Source organism: Pipistrellus hanaki (assembly GCF_964339955.1).
Source record: "Pipistrellus hanaki genome assembly, chromosome: 2".
Taxonomy (NCBI): Eukaryota; Metazoa; Chordata; class Mammalia; order Chiroptera; family Vespertilionidae; genus Pipistrellus; species Pipistrellus hanaki.
This window is the reverse complement of record NC_140504.1, coordinates 118163531-118187181: the sequence shown is the minus strand read 5'-3', so window position 1 is coordinate 118187181 and position 23651 is coordinate 118163531.

The following is a 23651-nucleotide window of genomic DNA, read 5'->3' as shown; positions in this document are numbered from 1 at the left end:
AGGAATTTAGATATGTTTAGCACAAGCCTTATTCATCAAACAGCATTTTCATAAAGGCAATGTTATTAATTTTTTATGCGAGTTGTCCTAGAAAAATAAGGTGAAAAGATTCAAAGGAACATGGCACACATGTCTGTCATAGTCTAAGAAGATTATGATTTTAATATGTGATTTATGAAATGAATCTCATGGCTCTTAGTCAGATTTCAAGCAGAGTTGCTCCTAAATGAAAATACTCAAAATAGATTATTGTTATTAGAATATTTCAGATAGAGGGAATGTTTGGTACTGGGCCTTTTATATTTTTGCTTTTATTTCTCCTTTATACTTTTATTAAGAAATATATTTGGATACTTTCAAGTTTCTGGTCTAACTATTCACCATATTTTAATAAATAACTCATTGGATCAAATGGCTTATTTTAATATAGATTAGTGAATTAATAACTTTTATTTAAAAAATTAATAAGTGAAATCCTTTGTTACATTGTAGTCACCTAGAAATTAAACCCTGAATACACCAAAATCAAAAAAGTACTAAACTTAATGATAACTATGTATGTCCCCTGGACTTACTTTTCATCTTCTATATCCACTATCCTATATAATAAAAGGCAAATATGCAAATTGACTGAATGGCAGAACAACCCATTGCTATGATGTGCACTGACTACCAAGTGGCAGACGCTCAATGCAGGAGCTTCCCCTGGTGGTCAGTGCGCTCCCACAGGGGGAGTGCCACTCAGCCAGAAGCCAGGCTCAGGGCTGGTCAGCACAATGGCAGTGGAGGGAGCCCCTCCCCGCTCCTTGGAAGTGCTAAGGATGTCAGACTGCCAGCTTGGGCCTCGGAAGTGGGCCTAAACCATCAGTAAGACATGCCCGAGGGCTTCCAGACTGCAAGAGGGCGCAGGCCAGGCTGAAGGACTCCCCTGAGTGCATAAATTTCATGCACCAGGCTCCTAGTAATAAAATAATTTTCAACAAAGCCCTACAATATTTCAGTGAGATATAGGTGTCAAATTTAACCAATCAAAAGTTATAAAACCTAAGAGCCAAGTTGGACATTTACCTGAAAGCCTCATTTGGATATAAGTTTGTGTGGATTAATTACTTAATTTAGAAAAACAATGGTAAGCCAAGCTGTATCTGGAAGGAAATGAAAGAAAGAAAAATCTAGATAAAATTTTCAAAACAAAATAAAGTTGTAGTATGTGTGTCTATTTTAGAGACTTATTTTACCCCTGCCTTTCATTTTCCCCAGTAAAAATGTGCCTGGTGTCCCATCAGGTCTGTTTCTACTCTAAAAATGTTCCTTAGTCCTCCTGCGCATCACAACTGGCAAACATGGCCAAGACTCACACCACGTATATTCTGGAATCTCTTTAGCCCACAAAGTTGATGCCAGTAGCTGGACGTGGTGGAATAAGCAGTAATGAAATGTGCTACTAAAAGCCTTTACATCTTCATCCTAACATGTCATAAAGCACAAGGATGAATTTCTTTGAGCAATCTCCAAGTTCCATTTCTATACCATCATTTCACGTTGCTAATTGACAAGATTTCCTTTTGTAATTCACTTCTGTAGCTTCCATTTGATAATGGGATTTGTGGCTGTTATCCCACCTGCTTAATGTTAGACTATCTTTTTATCCGTTCATTCTAAGTATTGGGAGTCTTAGGATGAAAGAGGTAATTTTCAGACTCAGGGTATTTAAGCATAAGAACAAAACCAATCTGTGCATCCAGTGTAGATACATTTTCCAGCAGAACTCTCTCTGTGTTCCATCATCAAGGGACAAGAGAAATAAGAAGTCCCCATTCTAAAGAACTTTCCTACCATGTGGGTTTTATTTTCCTTGTAACTTTCTGTAATCATATTTTCTATATTATTTTCTGTACATCTAACATTTATCAAGAGAATAATAAGTTTAAAAAAACTAAATTTCATGAATTTGATCCACAAAAATATACACCCCTCTCGTAATTTAAAAATAAAAAATAGAAACAATAGTATTCAATACAATTTCCATTCTGAATGTCATTTTTCCTCATAACTGCTCATCATTCTTTCTTTTAGTTATCACTGAAGAAAGACTTCTACAGCCATAAATTTAATTTCTACTAGAATTTTAAAGAATTTTAAATAGTATATGGACTAGCAATAACTATGTTGGTAGATATTATTTAAAACAGTTCTATAGTCAAATCACTTTGAAGATAACACAAAAAATACCTAATCCTGGAAATGCAGAGCACATTTTTCCATATGTGAGGTATTGATATTGATATTGTTAGATGTAACTTGCCAACCATGTCTGAAAACTATTTAATACAAAAACATAACCACTAGCAACTGAAAATTAAGGATTATGAAGACCTTTCAACCACAAATGTCTTTAAGAAAGACTTTAGAACATATTTCACATTTAAAATTTTACAGTATAAATATTTTAGTTATGAATTTAATATTACATATGTAAATTTGAATGATCAGAGCAAATTCTCAATAAAATATCTATAGTCTAGAATTACTATAAAATATCTTTAAATGCCTACTAGTTTATCTAATGTAGGGTATTTCCCTTGCATCATGACAAGCATAGTTTGAATAATCCTGTTTGACTCAGAATGAGCTCAGTTGCTACAGTAAATGTAAATTAGAATTTATGGATACAAGATAATTAAGCATATATTAGGGCCTTTTTCTTTGTTCAGATTTGTATCGCAAAAGATAAAGGAAAGCTAAGAGATGGGTGTTCAAAGAAGAAATAAAAAGCTTAAAAATGAGACTAAGCAGAGCACAGGATTCCAGAAAAAAAATGTCCCATTCAGACTAGAAATAGCCCTACCATTTGATATAAATGAGGATAACCTACTTTTCCAAGGAGAAATGTTATCTTATTCATTCATTCAGTGAACATCTATTGAGCACCTCTGATGGCAAGTCACTGTGACAGACACTAGAAAGAGAAGTCAGGGGAGAGACATAGTCACTGCCCATAGAAAGCTTAAGTTTTAACAGACAGTTATTAATTGCCCAAGTAAATAATCCATTACAATTATGAAAGATGCTACAAAGTGGTGTTGGATGGGGTGGAATAGGTCACAAGTATGGGCATATGAGTACAATTAGACCTAGTCCAATAGATAGGGAAAGTCTAGTTAAAGAAGTTGCATTTGATATGGATCCTAAGGCTGAAAGGAATTCACCAGAAGAGAACAGCAAAGGGCATTCAAGGCAGAGTTGCTGTGCCTTTCACAGGAAAGCTGGCTGGAGAGTAGAGAGCATAACACTTTGCTGTGGAAAAGCTGGTAGAATAGGCAGGAGCCTGATATGAAGGACCAGGTACAAAGAGCAGTTAAAAGATCACCATCCAGCCTGGCCAGCATGGCCCAGAGGTTGAGTGTCAACCTATGAACTGGGGGATTCAATTCCCAGTTAGGGCACATGCCTGGATTGCAGGCTTGATCTCCAGTGTGGAGCATGCAGGAGGCAGCCAATAACGATTCTCTCTCATCATTGATGTTTCTATCTCTCTCTCTCCCTCCCTTCCTCTCTGAAATTAATAAAGATACATTTTTTTTAAAGATCACTGCCCTAAAAAGGTATTACACCTGGCCTTTTGCCCAGTGCAGGGGTGAAGGTGGTAGTGAGGAAAATGCTCTTTTCAGAAAAACACTGTGTTCTGTGATCTTTCGAAGGTTCTAACCTTTACCATGGCTATCTTTGAGTTCTAGCCTGAATGTATATCGTCCCAGGTATCATCATTTTGTTCGTGCTTTTTGCCTACTCTTCTTCAACCAAGCCTGCAGCACACCCACCTAGTTTTGTCTACGTTAACACTATTGGGAGGGGGGAAATGTATCTCTACTTCCAGTCCTCACAGACTGAAAACATATGAGCTGGCATTCTGTCTTTGAAATCTGCTATTTAAGATATGAAACTAATTAAACACCAACTTAACTCCATTTCAGATATGGAAATACCTTCAAATTCCTAGATGTTATTAAAGTTAGAATATGGGTAGAGATATGACTCCTAAGCCACTTATGTTTTCAAGTTTTAGGTAAGCTCTATAATTTTCAATGCAAAATCCTGGGAAATTATATCCCAATTTCTAATACAGATCACCAGTTTTTATTCTACAAAAAGATACTTTTACATTAGTTATCTATTTATATCCCAAGGTTTTAACAGAGGAGATGGGATTTTTGCAATTCTAGGAAGCTCATAATATCTGTATTCATCTCATTTAAAAGACTTTTATCTTGAAACAGAGGTTATTCTTATAAGAGTTTTCAGTTTTCTGAGGTTCCTTGAAAAGTCTGTCAAGAAAACCAGTAGCATACATTTTTACAACTCAGCTTTAATATCATAGTTCGAAGGGAAATCACATCCAAGATGTTTTACTAAGTGGTTGGTGAATTAAATAGATGTGAATTCCCAGAAGATGCTATGCATAAATAGAGTTGCTGATTAGCATTTCAAATTGTTATAAACTACCTATGAATTATATTTGGGAATTATGAAGAAAAAAGGATGTTTATATTTACCGGTTGTTAACTTGAGGATTTTTAGGAAGTAGAGAGACTGGTGAAGCAAGCATTGAGTGTATAGTACCATCCACCATATTCCCTGTTATTTCCTGGAATTAGAGAGAGGTTCTTCTATGAAAATTATACCATGAGGCAGCTGTTTAATTTTTTTCAAATAACTGATAAAATAAAACTATAGACAGTGTTAAATAGCTCTTCTACCAAAGTTGTGTTTGTTATTCAGAATCTAAAAAAACATATATCCACAACAGAAACACTATAGTATTTGCCTTTTTTAAATTTTAATTAGTTTATTTTATTAACTTTGGTTAATAGCATTATATAAGTTTTAGGTGTACAACTATATAATAGAATACCTGTATACTCCATTGTGTGCTTGTCACTCGCAGTCTAGTCTCCGTCTGTCATCATATCTTTGACCCCCTTTGCCTTCTTCATCCTCTTCCAAGCCCCTTTTCCCTCTGGTAATTATCATTCTATTGTCTATATCCATGAGTTCATTTTGTTTATTTGGTGCTTTTTGTTTTATTTCCTACATATGAGTGAAATAATATTGTTCTTGTCCTTTTCCAACTGACTTACTTCACTCAGCATGATACTCTCAAGATTCATCCCTGTTACCAAAATGGAAATGTTTCATCTTTTTTAGGGCTAAGTATTCCACTGTATATCTCACATCTTCTTTACTCAATCATTTATCAAAGGTCAATTAAGTTGTTTCCATGTTTTTGGCTATTGTGAATAATGCTGCAATGAACATAGGGGTACATATATCGTTACAAATAAGTGTTTTCAGAATTTTCAAGTAGATACCCGGAAGAGAGCTTGCTGAGTTATATAGTAACTCTATGCTTAACTTTTTGAGGAACTCCATACAGTTTTCCATAGTGCCTGCATCAACTTACATTCTGATTAACAGTGTGCAAAGGGTCGCTTTTTCTTCATATCCCTTCTAACACTTGTTATTTTTTATCTTGTTGATAATAGCCATTATAACAAGTGTGAGATAGTATCTTATTGTGGTTTTGAGTCACGTTTCTCTTATAACGTGTGAAGTTTACTAGTTATAAGAGAAATCCCATGGTTAGGTTACAATGCACACAGGGCTTATTCACCTCACAATAAAAATAACCCTCATATTTCTCATGTTTTGGGGTTTCTTATTATGGGTAGTTTTTTAATATGAGAATTATGTAAGGTAATAACACACTGTAAGGTTTTGAGTACATGGTCTAATTGTCATTCTTTCATGTGGAATCTTGGGATTCAATTGATGTTTGTTTCATTTTCCTATCCCTTGTTATTTAATAGGTTGATTTAAATTCAGTGTTCTGGGAGCATTTGTAGGAAGTGGGGAATATTAATTAAAAAAAAAAGAAAGAAGGGAAAAATTGAGTGACTTCTTCAATATCCTAATACTAATTTTGTAGACACACAATTTTATTTTTACTGATGCTCGTCTTTTTCACCATACCAACCTTTCTATTCCTCCTGTGATCTCCAATTTACCAACATATCCCTTTGATCAGTCCCAGCATGGCTGATCCCAGGTAGGTATTTGAAATGAAGCCATATTAAAATCTGAATGCAGTTTTAAGGATCTTTAAAATACTAGAGACTCTAATTTTTAAATAGGGAAGGCTTGAAAGCATAATTGATTTTCTAATTTGTTAAAGCTTCTAATTTGTGCAACCTTTAAAGAAAATGTTAGAAAATAGGGTGATAGGGAAAAGATATTTGACATAATGAGTCTACCAGAAGCCATGGCCAGTGTGGCTTAGTTAGTTGGAACATTGTCCATACACCAAAAGATGGCAGGTTCTATTCCAGCTCAGGGTACCTTCCCAGGTTGCAGGTTAAATCTCTGGTCAGAGCACTTGCAGAAGGCAACTGATCAATGTTTTTCTCTCACATCGAGGTTTCTCTCTCTCACACAAAGATTCTGCCAAAAAATCCATTCTTGGGGTCAGTTTCCCTGAGCTAGACATGATTCTGACAGCCCTTTTCGTGCCTCCACATTTAAACCTGTAACATTGTCTAAAACAGTTCATGTGCCAATATATGCTTAGTGGGGAGTAAAGAGAATAGTCATACGAGTCTCTTCTGTATTGTCTTTTTTCATCCAATAGAATTGCAGCATTACTATGTTGTGACAAAATTTATAATATGTTTCCAAGAATTTTTTTAAATACACAAAAACTCAATTCTTGGAAAATGGCATAAAATGTATAAAATTCTGTAATCAGCTTTTTAACTGATAAAATTTCAGTAGTTATCATGTAATTATGACAATTTAACTTACATGTATTTTATCCAATGCATGAAATTCATGCAAGAGTAGGCCTTCACAGTCACGGCAGCTGCCTCAATCCCAGCTTCATCCAGAAGGTCATCCAGTCTAATTAGCATATTATGCTTTATAGATAGATAGATAGATAGATAGATAGATAGATAGATAGATAGATAGAGGGGCAATATGGAAATTAGGCTGGGACTCCATAACGGGTCACTACCAGACAGGACAAGGTTGCACACACAGATGAGGCCCAGAGTGGAGACAGAGACAGAAGCAGAGGGACCTGCCAGAGCTGACAAGGCAGCTCATGTGGCCTTGGTGTGGACACAGACAAGGGGGCAGGGGGACACTGAGTCAGGCATAGGTTTCCCCACCCCCCCCCACGCCGCAGCCCTGGAACGGACACATGCAGAAGGAGGGGGGGAGGGGGGAGACGCTGTGAGTCAGGTGCAGGTCCCGGCCTCCCCCAGTGCTGGTCTAGCCGACTCTCACAGTGGTCAATGCTGCATGAGTCAGGCTTGGATCCTGGCCCCCATGGCACAAATCTGGCCTGACTCCCACAGCAGCCAGTGCTGTGCAAGTCAAGTGCGTGTCCCAGCTCCCTGTGGGGTACCTCCTCTCACAGCAGGAGGCAGGGTGCCTCCTCACGTGATTTCGATTGCGCACTAGGCCTCTAGAAGATAATAAAGAGCTAACATGCTAATTAGACCAAACAGACGTCCTTCCAGATGACCTTCTGGACCAAGCCAGAGCTACAAGGGCTGGCCAAGGCTGCCCTGCGGGATCAGGCCTAAACCGGCAGTTGGACATTCCTCTCATAATCTGGGACTACTAGCTCCTAACCACTCACCTGCCTGACTGTCTGATTGCCCCTAACCACTCTGCCTACCAGCCTGATAGCCCCCTAACTGCTCCTTTTTTGGCCTGATTGATACCTAACCACTCCCCTGCTGACATGATTGACACCAAACTGCTCCCCTGCAGGCCCAATCATCCTCAACTGCCATCCCCTGCAGGTCTGGTCACCCCCAACTGTCCTCCCCTATAGGTCTGGTCACCCCCAAATGCCCTCCCCTGACAACCATCTTGTGACAATATGGAGGCAGCCATCTTGTGACTACATGGGAGTGGCCATCTTGTGATGATGTGGGGGCAACCATCTTGTGACAATGTGGGGCTGGCCATCTTGTGATGTGAGAGTGTGAGGGTCAGTTTGCATATTACCTCTTTATTATATAGGATACATTCTGACTCTACTAAGATTTGCCATCTGTTTTTACATGTGGTTCACCTTTTACATTATATCTTTTAATTTATTAGTAATAGTTTTTTAAATGTCTAGTAGTTCAACATCTCAATAATTTCTTAATTCTGTTGAATGCTTTGGCTGTTGACACAAATTATTTTTCCTTGCTTCCTGTGAACAATACAACTTTTTAGTAAACATTATGTGTAGAACACCAGAGACATAATATATAGAACATTATATATAGAACAATACAGAATTAAGTATATATCCTATATGATATTTTTTTGGTAAGGCACTAGTCATTAATGACTATTACATCATTACTGTTAGGACTTGAGAAAAACTAATAAAAAGTTTAACAGGATTTAGATTTTGATGTTGCTATTGTTGTATTTCTTATACACTATGTTTCAATTCTTCCAGTGGCAAATTACCATTGCCTTTTGCTTAGGGTAGGGCTTGGATTGTCAGAGGTTTTTCTTAGTGTTTTTGTTCATCCCTGCATACCATACATCATATATTGATAGTTGCTCTTTCACCATCCTCTCACTTTTCCTTCTGACTGTTGTTTGTTATTCCACAATATTTTGGGGAAGCAGAAAGAGTTATTTGGGTGCCAGGGTATCAGAGGTAGGGTTTCCTTTTACTCTGCATAGCAGCAAAATTCCGACATGAGTGAGTAGTTAGTCTTAAGTTGTAATTTTCCCTCCTTTAGAAGTAGCAAGACTCTAATGTCATGAGTACAGACAGAATATGAGATCCTGGGCAAAGAAGATATTCTTATTTATCTCCCACTCACCCCAACCATAGAATACAGTGTTTTTTACTTCTACCTTTTAGCCAGCTCAGCCACTCTATCTGTTCTCTAATGTCACTGCTTGTCCTAGCTGTTTTCACAGAATAGTCCCTAAACTTTAAAAGTTTTATGAATTATCTGGTTGTTTGGGGATTTTTTTTTTTGTCATTGTTAGGATGAGAACAATACTTTTAATTTTAAATATTTATTTAAATCTATTTTCCCTATATACTTTGCAATGAAGTCTTCATTTCATATATATATATATGTGTGTGTATCTTAAGTCCTGAATTCAGTCAGCTCGTATAATTTTATCCTAATTTTATATACATTTACCTTATTAGATTTTGAACTTTTGATCTAGGTGTATTTTTTAATATCTCCAAATGCTTAGAAAATATTTATTTTAGCTTGAGGTATTGTGTTATACTTTTCTGCTTTGTGGTTGTTTAGAAGGGGGAGAATATTCAACAGCTGAAATTATTTTATTCTGATTTTCTGTTCTCTTCTTACAGTAGTTTTATATAAATGTGATCTGTTTTATGTTTTATTTTTCCCCCCATTGCTATTCAATTCATGGACAGGTAACTAGTTCAAGAGTGCCCTCTTCTGTTATTTTAATAAAATACAGATGTTTTAATGGATAAGGAGTAGGTGAAGGTACTACCATTTTTCATTTTCTTTTCAATAGAATACATAATTTCTCACCTCTTATTTCTTCTCTGCCTTCCCTATCACATCTCCAAAGGGTACTATTTTCTCTCTACATATAGAATTTTTCCTAAAAACAATGCTTCCTCAAGAACATTATATCTGGCCCCCTCATTTTCAAGTTGCTTCCCTGTAGACAGTACAGTATACTATAATACCAAATCCTAATTCTGTGTTTAGTATTTTGACTTTTGTTCTTGGACTATTTTCCTATAAGAGGGATTTGTGTGTGTGTGTGTGTGTGTGTGTGTGTGTGTTTGATCTAAATGTCCTCACCCATCTATCCTTTTTATAAATAAAATCTCTGAAGCCTTATCTGCCTCTTTAAACATACTCTTCATATGAGACAGAAGGCACATTCTAAAATTTATTATTTTTATCATTATTCATACGTAATTTGAAAGCTTGAGGTTTTTGTATCATATAATGTTTAACATATGGCTCCTGTAGGATTCAATTTGGACTTCTGCTTTGTTATATGGTTTTAGAGGGGAAGATGTATGTAGAAAAATAAAATCAGACATACACCAAATTGTAGTATGTTCATAAAGTGGAAAACATACAGCATTAAAATGGAATACTTTTATAAACATAACATGGATGAACCTCAAATACAAATTTTGTATTGCAAGTAGCTAGATACAAGAGTATTCTTACTATATGGTGTGGGGGGTTTTATGACATTTAATAAGGAAAAACAATTTATTATAAGTAAGTTGTTGCTAGGGCAGGTAAATTCACTCAAAGGAGCATATGGAACTTATTAAAATGATGAACATTTTATATCTTAACTAGTTCAGTGATGGCTACACAGGTATACAGTATACATTTCTCAAAATTTATAAAATTTTATACTTAAAATGCATTTTGGTAGGTAAATTTTCCCTTAATATAAGGTTTTATTTTTTTACAACTCAATATATAGGTAAATAGCAGATTAGATACAGATGCAAAGAGAATAAATGGACTAGATACACCAGAAAGATAAAATGTAGATAATATAAAAAAAAGTTAAGAGACTTAAAAAGTAAAAAAAGAAATTCTAATAATACTTCTTTAATAAGAGTTCTAGAGATAAAGAATATAGAGACAAAGGAAAGGCAATATTTAAAAAATAAATAACTGAATTTTCTAGAAACAAAAGAAGAAATTAATCTTTATGTAAAAGGAAAAAATCAACAGAAATCCAAGCATGTTAATTTATTTTAAATCTACATCAAAACACATTTTAATAAAACTGTAGATTTTAAAACCAAAGAGAAAATTTACCAAGAAATCATAAAAACAGAAAGAAAAAAGAAAACCTGAATGATAAGCAATGTTCTTACCAGCAAAAGTAGGTGCCAGAAAACAAGAAAGAAATCTCAACATGCAATTCTATGCCTAACTAAATTATTATTCAAAACAAAGACAAAAATATGAATTCAGACGAAGATAAATAGAGTTTTCCTATTAATTGCCACATGCTGAACTTTTAAAAAATATGTAATTCAGTAAAAAGAAAGGGGGAAAAAGCAACAATGTTGGGAAATATTAGTAAAAAGAAATAATTGAGATTCAAACTTTTTGGAACTATCTTAAAGATGTGATTTAAAAATTGTTAAGGGAATAGTAGAAGTTGTTACTTATTTTCTTTTCTTTAGAATATAAAAAATTATAATGATCTACTAAAGGAATTATCTGAAATGGACAAAGAATGATGTGGTTTCTTTCAAAATTGAAGAATGGCTATCAGAAATTCTGAGAAAGTATTATATATAATAACAACAATTAAAGCATTTATAGAGGCAATGTGCCATCCTACACTGAATGGCCAGATTATTCTGACCACCTGTGGTTCGATGAATCTCGTTTACAGTAGCATAATGCTGATGGCAGAGTGAGAATTTGGCAGAAATAGCATGAAAACATGCACCCCATATGCATGAGTACAATCCTTCAAATGGTTGGGGCAGTGTTACGGTTTGGGATATGTTTTTCTGGCATCATTTGGGCCCTTTAATTCATGTGGAACAACATCTGAATAGCACAACATACCTAAGTATCCTTGCTGATCAAGTTCATCCCATCATGTTGATGGTGTATCCCAGTGGTCCGCAAACCAAAGCTCGCAAGGCACATGTGGCTCTTTGGCTCAATGAGTGTGGCTCTTCCACAAAATACCATGGCCTGGGCGAGTCTATTTTGAAGAAATGGCATTAAAAGAAGTTTAAGTTTAAAAAATTTGGCTCTCAAGGAACAGCAAAAGTGGCAGCTGCAGAAGCTGCGGCCACTGTGGCAGCAGAGGCAAAAGCACACGCGCTAGGACTGCGGAAATATGTGTCCACAAAAGCCCCCCGCTGTTGGGTCTGGAGTGATTCGAGAGAGCGGACAGGGATCCCCAATCTTGCTAATAGTGGGGTTCTCCAGGGAGCAACCCATTCTGATCTAACACGGATGGAGAACAATGGAGTTGGAAAGCAGTCTGTTTGTAAGTTTGCACAGACTGGCCCATCACTCACCTAGGCTGGTTCCCCTGCCACCCTTTGCTTCTGATTACAAAGGAGAGATCACCCAGATTGGCTGGCCCTAAGAGACAGCAGGGGAAACTGCTTTTCTGGAAGCAGAGAAGCAGAGCTGGGAGAAATCATCCGGGATTCAGCTCCCAGGCAAAAAAAAACAGTATTGGGTGCCATAGAAAAAGAAGGCTAGAGCAGCCAAAAAGACAGGGACATCAATCCAGAAACATTGCCACCTAGGGGCTGGAGCAGAAACTGACTGTGTTTATTGCTAGTTTTATTTTATCAAAAACCAAGAAACTAAGGAATCCTCATCTTAAAATCAAGGAATAGTTTACAACAATGAGGTGAGCAGAATGCAGGGAACTGCAATACTGTCTGGACTGAGAAACAGGCATGCCAAACAGAATAACAGAAGTGAATGGCCTTCACAACTGCACACTTTTTTTGCTAAATTTTTTATTTTTTATTTTATTTTTATTTTTTGCATCTTTTACTTAAGAAACAATTTTTTTTCCTTTTTCTTCACTTGATTTTAACTTTTTAATTATTACATTTTTAGGTTTAATCAGCATTATTACTACTGCTATTTTAATTTTTTTAAGTGCCATTTTATTTTCTCTTTTTTTACATTGGAATTAGTGTTCTTCATTTTATTTTCATTTCTCCTTTAACATTGTTTAACCCTATCTCAACATGACCTTTACACCGTCATTCTCTTTCTAACCTTTCCCCTTTTGCTATCCTACTTATCTTAACCCTTTCCTGCTTTAGATTTTCCCTACTCTTTCTGTCTCCCCCCTACTAAAATGTCTACCCTACTTATCTATCTAATTTCCAATCCCCTGTGCCAAGTGCATACACACCCCTCTCTTAACTGTATTAACTAGCAAAAAAAAAAATTTGTTTTCCTCACTGTCCTTTTGATGCTGTTTGGGGGAATGTTGATTATATTGTATTTTTATGCTTTTTAGTGAGAGTATTTTGCTTATTCTTTTGTTGTTGCTGTTGCTTGGCATTTTCTTATTTGATTTGTTTTTGTTTGTTTTTTTACTTCTGTTTTCCCTTCCTTTGCTGGAAATTAGGGGGTCTTGTAGATTGTATTATTCTCCAGGTACTGCTGCCAGCATTTGCTGGGGTTAGTAGTTGTTCTATTGAAATTCTCTCCCCATATATATAGTTTATTCCCCTTTTATCTCTTAGTCTCTTTCTTATCTCTCTCTCTTTCTCTCTCTCTCTCTCTCTCTCTCTCTCTCTCTCTCTCTCTCTCTCTCTCTCTCACACACACACACACACACACACACACATACTTTTCTTCTCCCTGTTTCCCAATTTCATTTTGACACTCCTTTTTATATATTTTTTTCCTATCTTTTTCTTTTGCTCCCTCTTCTTCTATTTTTACTCTTCCTCTTTCTCTCCTATCCTCTAATTTGCCTTTCCCTAGTGGTCACCTTTATTGGAGGTTATTAATATCACAAATACATTTCTGTTCAGTGCCTTGTGTGTTGTACCTGGTTGTGTTGTATTGTGTGCCTTTAAATGAATGTAGGAAAGAGAGATCTACATAACCAGACATCCTGAAAAGAGAGACCATGGGGAGACAAAGAAACAGCCCACAAATGAAAGAAAAGCAGGCATCACCAGAAAAGGAAGTAAACAAGTTAGAGGCAAGCAACCTACCAGAGCAAGAATTCAGAGTAGTGATCATAAGATGGCTAAAAACAATGGAAGACAAATTTGACAATATGAGTAAGACCCACCGGGACCGGTTTGGCTCAGTGGATAGAGCGTCGGCCTGTGGACTGAAAGGTCCCGGGTTCGATTCCGGGAAGGGCATGTACCTTGGTTGCGGGCACATCCCCAGTAGGGGGTGTGCAAGAGGCAGCTGATCGGTGATTCTCTCTCATCGATGTTTCTAACTCTCTATCCCTCTCTCTTTCTCTCTGTGAAAAATCAATAAAATATTAAAAAAAATATATATATGAGTAAGACCCAAGAGGAAATGAAGAAGAACCAAGAGGAAATGAAGATGAATCAAGAAGAAATGAAAAATGACATCGCTACTATGAAAAACTCAATAGAAAGTATCAAGAGCAGACTAGAAGAAGCAGAGGACTGCATCAGTGAGCTAGAAGACAAGATGGAAAATAATACCCAATTAGAGCAGTTTCTAGAGAAAAAAAATTAGAAAGCAGGAGAGCCTAAGGGAACTTTGGGACAATACAAAACAATACAATATTAGGTAGAATAATAGGGGTTCTAGAAGGAAAGGAAACTGAAGAAGACATGGAAAATATATTTCAAGAAATAATGACAGAAAACTTTCCTGAGATAGAGAAGAAAAAATCCACACAAATCCAAGATGCTCCAGAGTCCCAAGCAAAATGAATCCCAGAAGTCAGACGCCTAGACACATTATAATTAAACTGGCAAACACCAACGACAAAGTAAGAATCTTAAAAGTAGCCAGAGAGAGACAGAAAGTTACATATAAAGAAACCCCCATCAGACTAGCAACTGATTTCTCCACAGAAACTCATCAGGCCAGAAGGGAATGGGATGAAATATACAAAGTCATGCAAAGGAAGGGTCTGAATCCAAGAATTCTGTACCCAGCAAGGCTATCAGTCAAAATTGAAGGGGAAATCAGGAGCTTCACAGACAAAAAAAAAGACTAAAGGAATTTATCTCCACTAAACCAGCAATGAAAGAAATGCTAAAGACTCTACTGTAAAAATAAAGAAATAGGAAGCAAAGAAGGAACACAGGGGTATAGAATAGAAATGGCGTCAAATAAGAATCTATCAATAACTGTAAATGTAAATGGATTAAATGCTCCAATCAAAAGACATAGGGTAACAGATTGGATAAGAAAACAAGACCCATATATCTGTTGTCTATAAGAAACTCACTTCAGAAAAAAAGACACACACAGACTGAGGGTGAAGGGATAGAAAAAGGTTTTTCAGGCAAATGGAAATGCAAAAAAAAGCTGGGGTAGCAATACCTATATCTGACAAATTAGACCTCAAAGTGAAGGACATAAAAAGAGATAATGAAGGCAACTTCATAATACTAAAGGGAGCAATCCAATAAGAAGAAATAACCCTGGTAAACATATATGCACCCAATAATGGAGCACCCAAATACATAAAAACAAACAAAAAAAAACCTGCTGGAGGACATTAAGGGAGACATTAATAGCAATACAATCATAGTAGGAGATTTTAATACCCCACTGTCACCTTTGGAAAAATCATCTAAACAAAAAATCAGCAAAGAAATATCAATCCTAAATGACTCCCTAGACCAGATGGAATTAATCGACATCTTCAGAACATTCCACCCCAAAGCCACAGAATATACATTCTTCTCAAGTGCACATGGGTCATTTTCAAAGATAGGTATAGAGACCGTAAAGCAACAAGCAGACTGTCAAATTACAGCGGGGAAAGTAGGGAGACCTGGGGTAGATAAGAGATCAAACGAAAGACTTGTATACATGCATATAAGTACAACCAATGGACACAAAACTCTGGGGAGGGAGGACATGAATGGGAGCTGGGGCAATGGTATATGTACACAGATAATAATTTAATAAAAATAATAATAATAAAAACAATTTGGCTCTCAAAAGAAATTTCAGTCATTGACTGTTGATATTTTTCTCTGTTGACTAATGAGTTTGCTGACCACTGGGCCCTATCCCAATGGGGATGGCTTCTTCCAACAAGACAATGTGCCATGCCAAGGTGCTCATATTGTTCAGATGGTTTCAAGAACATGAGGGAAACTTTACCTTGCTTAGGTGGCCCCCACAATCACCAGATCTCGATCCAATTGAGCATTTATGGGATGAATTTAAAAGAGCCATCAGGCAGCTGGTTCCACAACCATCCAATCTCACAGAACTGGACAGTGCTATTCATCAGGCATGGTGTCAGATTCCTCGCATCACCTTTCACCATCTCGTGGAGTCAATGCCAAGAAAAACTGCCACAGTATTGAAGGCAAAAGGTGGCCCAACAAAGCACTGATGGGGTGGTCATAATAATCTGGCCACTAAGTGTAATTATTAGCACAGATTAAAAAACAGAATGCAAGACTATAATTTCAGGGATCATTTCTATAGTTTGTTAAAAAACAGAATGCATATGTTCAGTTCTTGATTCATCACTTTCTAATTGCATCACTTTGAAAAAGTTACTAAAATACCCATTTCCTATCTATAAAATGAAAAAAAAATATAGTGCCTACCTCAGAGAATTATTGTAAGGAATAAATGAGAACAGTTTTTTATGTAAATTACCGTATTTTACAGCGTATAAGACGGCCCCCTAATTTTACAGTTAAAACATAGGTTTAGGCCTATATTTGCTGTATAAGACTACCCCCCACTTCAAAGAAAAGACCTACTTTACCGTCAAGATCTGCAGGTAATTTTTGTGCAATTTTGGTCTTTTGCCCCCGATTTTCGGTTGACTTTTTTTCGTTTCAAAAGTCGTTTTATACGCCGGAAAATATGCCTGTTTTTGTTTTCAATACTTTAAAATACTTGGGCATTTTAACTCTGAAATCTTAGTGGGGTAGAGTGGATTTTCTTTGCTCAGATCTGTTTATTTCTCCTAATAATTATTTTCTTAGAAAATTCCTTTTTGAGTTTCTACTAGAAAATTTACCTGACAATTGTGAGACTCCATTTGCTCATTCATAAAAAGGATATGAGGCTACATTATCTTTTCATGCTATTATTATGAACAAATAAATCAACCAGGCTAAATGTTTAACTAATCAATAAGACAAATTTCTTACAATGTCCTACATGACTCAACATGATCTGGATCTCATATTAGTCTCTCCATCTCTCATTCCTCTCTAGCGCCATTCACTTCTTTGCTCTTGCTTGAATATTCCAATCCATTCCCAAATCAGGGCCTTTTATATTTGCTTATGCTCAGATATTGTCATAATTACTCCTCACTACTTTAAGGTCTTTATTCAAATGCCATCTCCTCAGTAAGAACTTTCTTAACCACTCTTGCTTACAAACACTTCATATACACATTTCTAGCTTGGTCTTCCTCTGACATACCATATTACATTACTTATCTCATTTTCTTTTCTTTGTCCCCATCTGAATGCATGCTTCATGAAGGCAGAAATTACCTTTTTTTTCCTCCTTGCACTGCTGTTTCTCCATCACCTAGAAAAGTGTGTGGTACATAGCTGTCATGTGGTATTAGTTGAATAAATCATTTGAAGGCTCTGTATCAGATACTTATACATGTTTCCTACTTCCTTTATACTCTCTGCTTGCTAAACCTCATCAGCTTACTCCCATCAGGTCTTGCCATTGTGATATCCTGCCTAGGGATCATCCCTGAGTAAGCTGGCCTTCCCTTTAGCTTTCACTGTGCAGCCATGCCTAAAGTCACTTCCAGACTTGGCAGAAACACAGTAACATGCATAGGACATGATCTGACATCCTGAATGATATCCAATGGGCCAAATGCTGCAACCCAAAAGGACAGAGAAGTTAACTCCTCCCTAATGAAGAACTTAGGACAACAGAAAATGAGAGTGGGCTGCAACATGCAGGCAGCTACACTCCTGCTCTTCTTCACTCCCACAACTACTCAGTGATGTGGATTCTTCCTGAAACCTATCTGGAGATATCCCTTGTGCTGGGCAGACACACCTGCCAAGCAATGTACAGAGTCTCTTTGCGGCTTGGTCTGAAGCAAGAGCAGTGCAGTGACACACTATGTCAGTTTGCTTCCCAGCACTCTGCTTCCTTTGTCTCCCCACCTTTTACAACTACCCTCACCCCTTTGTCCCAATTTTGTATCGTTTAAATCAGGCACCAGCACTATAATCCTTGCCTCAGGTTCTGTTTTCTAAATAACCTGGATAAGGCAGAGTCTTTGATGTTTCTATTCCTTTGGATTCAAAGGGCAAACTACATTAATCCCTGTGTAGGTGAGGATACAGTGGGATTAACCATGTCATTGGAGTCCAACTGAACTAGGTTTGAATATTTACTAGTTATGTGACCCTGGGCAATTCACTTAATCATTCTGAGACTAAATGTCTTCATGTGAAAAAGGAAAAGAATGATGAAATATCATAATATAGTACATTTCCTGACACAAAATTGTCACTCATAAAAAATAGTTAAACAGTAAAAGCCATTGATTTCTCTTCACAGCAAAGGGAGGTGCTAAGATCAATAATTTAGAAAAGATAAATTCAAAATATGGTATTAATAATATTTCTTTTATACTGGTGAGTTTAGCTTTAACTAAAGAAGATCAATAAGTAATTTCCTATAATGTCTCAGAATATAGTAAAAATTATTGCTGGTTTCTTATATTTGATTATTGCTGGTTTCTTATATTTGTTTAAAACACTTCCTCATATATTATTTCATTTAATGTTCCCAGCAACTCATTGAGGGTGACCTCCTCAAAATACATGTATTTTGTACTACAAATTCTTACTGCATATAAAATGATATGCTAAGAAAAAAAAAAAAACATGTATGTCTCCAAAGTAAATAAATTTCCCAAGATTTTATATTGTATGTGTTAGTTTGTACCATAATGCTAGATGCTGTAACAAATAAATTTTAGAATTCTTCACTGCTTGTAGTCAGTCATCTGTCTTCAGCACAGCCATTCATGACTTCTGTCTTATGGTTCTGTCTTCTTCAAAGGCCTGAGAATCCTCTGGTTTCAGGTGGAGGTGGAAGAAATGGTTAAAGGTTCACCTTTATCCATTTAAGTGGTTTGGCTTAGAAGTGATATTCATCACTTCTCACATTACATAGTCTTCTGATCACAGTTAGATACAAGGGGTGCGGTGACACGGGGCCATGTTCTCTGGAAGGTACATACTTTCCAACCGTCAGTCTATGGAATGGAAGTTTGGTGAACATATCTGCTTAGAAGAGTTAAATAACAGAGTCTTTTTCATAACCAAGGTTCTTTGACAATAAAGCTTGTGCTCTTCTCAGCAGATATGAAGTGCTCAGTGACAACTCATTATAGAGAATAAAAAAAATTATATGTCATAGCTTCCTGTGGGGGTGAATTTTATTTATAATATATGGTACATTGCTTTTAATAAAAGGCAATATCATATTACTATTGCATAGCTGCACAGATCCTAATGTAAATCTAAGGTTTATTAATATATTGCTCATTTGAGATGAATAATAGAAAACAGATGCACTTTGCACCATAAATGCTTATAATACATTTTTGATGGACATGTCTAACAACATATATCAAGCCAAACTTATAAAAATTAACACCAATTTTTTATTTGTTTTTACCTTTATTTAAGGTGAATTAAAATCATGAAAACAGAGGGGGAACGGTAAAACACAGGACAATACTTTCTGTGATGTGCTCAAGTTTATTTTCAACATTTAACTGTGGTTTATCCAAAGGAAACTGAATCTGTGAGCTTAGTAAACAAAAGAATTCATTATTTCAAATAGAAACATGCATGTAGGCAACCAGATATTTTTTTAAAAGAGATGAAACAAACTCATTATGTTTTAAAATTCAACATATTTATTGTCCATCTCTTTCTTCTAATTTCCCCTCTAACCAGAAAAGTTAGTATTATGGAAAAAAAAACCCAACATATATTTATCTAAAAGGTGCTGACACATCCTGAGAATTTTCAAACATGTTTGTTTACACATGGTCCTTCCTCAGCCATCAATTGTTTCCATATAGCTTTTGAAAAATAGAGGGGATTTTCATAATGGTAGTATGGGCCACTTGTGTGGTATAAATATACATATTGCTAAGTAAACACTACTGTATATACACATAAAATACATACATTACACTATTTCTTGCTTATACAAGAGCTAAAGTAAAGACAGTGCCTTCTGGCTTAGCTCACAAAATGTAATTTCTATAATGAATCATTTTTCCCTTATATCCTTGATAGTCTGTCTAGACCAGCCAATAAGATGAAACTCTCACACACAAACAGGAAACTAGGAATGGCAATATCATCAAAAACTACATGAAGCCCAAACCAATGAAGGCTAAATAGTTGAACATTAAAATAAAGGAGGTGAGTTTTTTACTTAAGCCACTTCATTTTCAACATTCATCAGAGTAAGGGAGAAGCTTCCATTCGTTTTGTATGTATGGTTCCTAAATCTGCTTTCTTTTTTACTTTCTACAGCCTGCCTGAGTACATTAATGTTTGTCATTACTCTGAGTGGCTGTGGGTTCTAAGGCTCACTGTGTCTGACTTTTGCTTTTCTCCACACAGTGATCTTCTGGTACTGTTAACCTTAGGGTTGAATTTTTCAGTCCATCAAGAAAGAAAGGGCAAGATGCCTAACAGCAGAGAAAATATCTAAAGTCTATAAATAAAAGAAAAACTAGTGTAATAAATTCTCATAAAAATAAATCCCTCACTGCAAAAGGAAAGATCCATGGTGGAATGTTATTTTTACATCTCCCTTTTACTTATTCCAACAATACCCCCAAATTTTCATGAAAATGTTTTTTTCTTCTTTTCTCTCCTTTCCCATCAGCTCTCTGCCCAGAATTTGATGATGATTAAAGCAAGCTCTGTGTACTTAGCAATTTATCTTTCTACATCACCTGTTTGTAGGTGATCAATTTGCTATTTTTAAATTAGTGTGGCATTTGCTCAGTTAATTATATGCATTAGGAATTATTTTAATGGGAATGTAATCTTCACCACAAAGGTGCTAAAGCAGAACTCTTCCTCAAACATACAATTGCTGTGTGTTCATTTTTAGGCATTTTTACTAAGCAAAAATCTTAAAGGGAACATATTCTGGGAAAAATAATAAAAACTTTGAAGAAACAGTAAACATCATCCCCCCACAAAAATGGCTAGAAATAAGAAAAAGAATATAGTTCTCTTTTGAATCAGAATAACCTAGAAACCCCTAAAAAAAAAAAAAAAAAAAAAAAGTCTTCTTAGCCTCATCTAACTTATAGCCTAAATTGTGACTTTTAAAAGTTTTTTTTCAGACTCAAGATATAAAGCAATAAGTTCATTGTAACATAAGCTTATCAATCTTGCACTACTTTCTGTCCACATTGCTTAAAATAAAAGACAATTATCAAGGTTTCCTATTTTGATTTTTTATTTCAAATGTCTATAAGTCCTTATTCCCTTTATACCATTTGTTATAAAGAATAAAAAGCTCATTAGCTTATTATAACAATAGCTGGCTAAACTCCAACAAAAAAAATCCATTCTTCACATTTGAGTTTTATTTTTGGATTCAGTTAAAATACTTCTAAAATATGCATGCATTGACTTTGCAAAGATGTAATTGTGATATTAAATTTTATTGAAATTTCTCAGATCCTGATTTGTGTACAGGCTTGTGCTCTGAGTCCCACGAAGCAGTAAAACGTTTAAAATACTGTCTGTGCAAATGCAAAATTTATGAATTCACACATCTCTGGTTGATTTATGTGAAATAATAATGCACTATTTAATGCTTAAACATGGCTAGGAGCAATGCTAGGCTATCAAGATGTACAATGGAATAATAGATTTATAAGACAGATAACCTTCTTGCCTAGAGAAGCTTGTTTAAAGGTGTTGTACAGATATATTAAACTATATGTAATTTTATACTCACTTAATGCTGTAGGCCTATACTGCAAGCAATAAAAGATTACAACCTTGGCATTTGCAATAATAAAATGATCTGGCTATTCAACATAAGGTATCTGAGGACTGAAAAGAGATAAGGAACTTCTTTAAAACTTTTGTCCCTTTTCATTTATTGCTCTTTACAACATATTGTTTTCCTTTTATGTGGCCAACATAAGTCCCTGCCCAGCTGTTATCTCTCATCCTGCATCTGAGGGGAGAGGTTTCTATGGGGCAGTAATTGGGTGTTTCCAGGAGGCCTCCAGGCGCATTAAATCACCACCTGATTTGCTTAGAAAACAATATGCAAACTTCTTAGGAGGAAATATAAGAGAAAATAGTAATTGGCAGTTTTCTGGTAATCTCTTTACTCTTTTTTTTTTTATGCTGTGTGCATGTATCACTTTTTTAATCAGAGATGGCAACGTTTATATTTTTGTTTTTTTAGTTTTGGGGGCTTTTTATCATCATAAAGCAATCACTAGAATAGACTAGCTCAACTTTCATGCTCACACAACTTAAAAGCTATACAAAAATTTAGAATTCTTAAAGGGATTGTTCCCGGTGTATAATGCTTTGAGTTTTGTAGTGATTTGCTTTCTGAGTTTGACCCTTTTACACAGCGTGGTGAGTTAATCACAAATGTCTCTAAAATAGATATAAACAAGGTTATAAACACGTTAAAAGATCTCTATTGTATTGCAACTTCAACTATGTTCACCAAATATACTGGCCATTTATATGGTGTTGAATAGCAATTCAACAGTGATTTTCAAAACCAATGAGTTATTTAAAAATAAAAATTTGTTTCAACTAATACAGAATTTTTATACAATCTCCTTTGAAAGAATAAAATTTTTGACGAATCAAAATGTTAATGCGATTCAGTTTACATTGATTAATAGTTATAAAAATATATTATGACAAGATGAACGACTAGTTATAAGGAAATAACTAGTAGTCCTAAATTTTCATGTTTTATGACAAAGGGTTCGGTTAACATCAAATTAAAATTTGATTACATTTTTAAAATACTTATGAGGGAGGGTTTTGTTATTTTTTCCTTTTAACTTCCCAAACTCAACTGCATGTCGGTGGCTACATTTCCTACTTAACACAAAGTTTTTTTAGTTTGACAGTGATATCAGTTATACTGACCTTAAAGTCAGCTATATTTGTCAAGAAGCAGCCTGCGTAATAACCATCAAATGTTCAGCTTTCTGTGTATACAGTTTCTAAAGTACAAAATTTCAGCAGCCATTGTTAATGACATTTCAGCAACTTTTATTCCCTATTTACACACACAGTGGAAACACATATAATTAAGAAACATCCCAGTGCTGAAATATCATCTTATGTGGGCACTAACTGTTGAATGATTTTCAGCTTTTCAACATTGCCCTGAGGAGATGTACAATATCTAAGCAGCCACAAATCTAGTAACTAGTTGAAACTTGTCAAAATATGTGGTCAATCTGAGTTTTAAAGATATAGTTTGTGTCCATTGGAACCAGGGTTCCTGCCAGCTACAACTGCCTACTTTCCTGATGCAAGATCAACTGAAACACTTGCAAACAGATAATCATGGGCCTCTTTCTAAAAATGAGATGGGAGAAAGAGTACTGTGGCACTACTCAACCTTGACTGTTAAAGGAATACAACAGTATTTTTCCCATTAAAACATTAATGCAAATACAAATGTATGAAATAATTAGAAAATATGTTAACTTTGCTAAAAGCCATTGTCTATTTGAGTATTCTGTTTTGGGAGTTGAGACAGCTTTTTTTAGGTCTCTGTTCCACATATATTATTTTCTATCTTCTTACCCTGCTTTATGTTTTGTCATAATACATAGCACTTCTAATA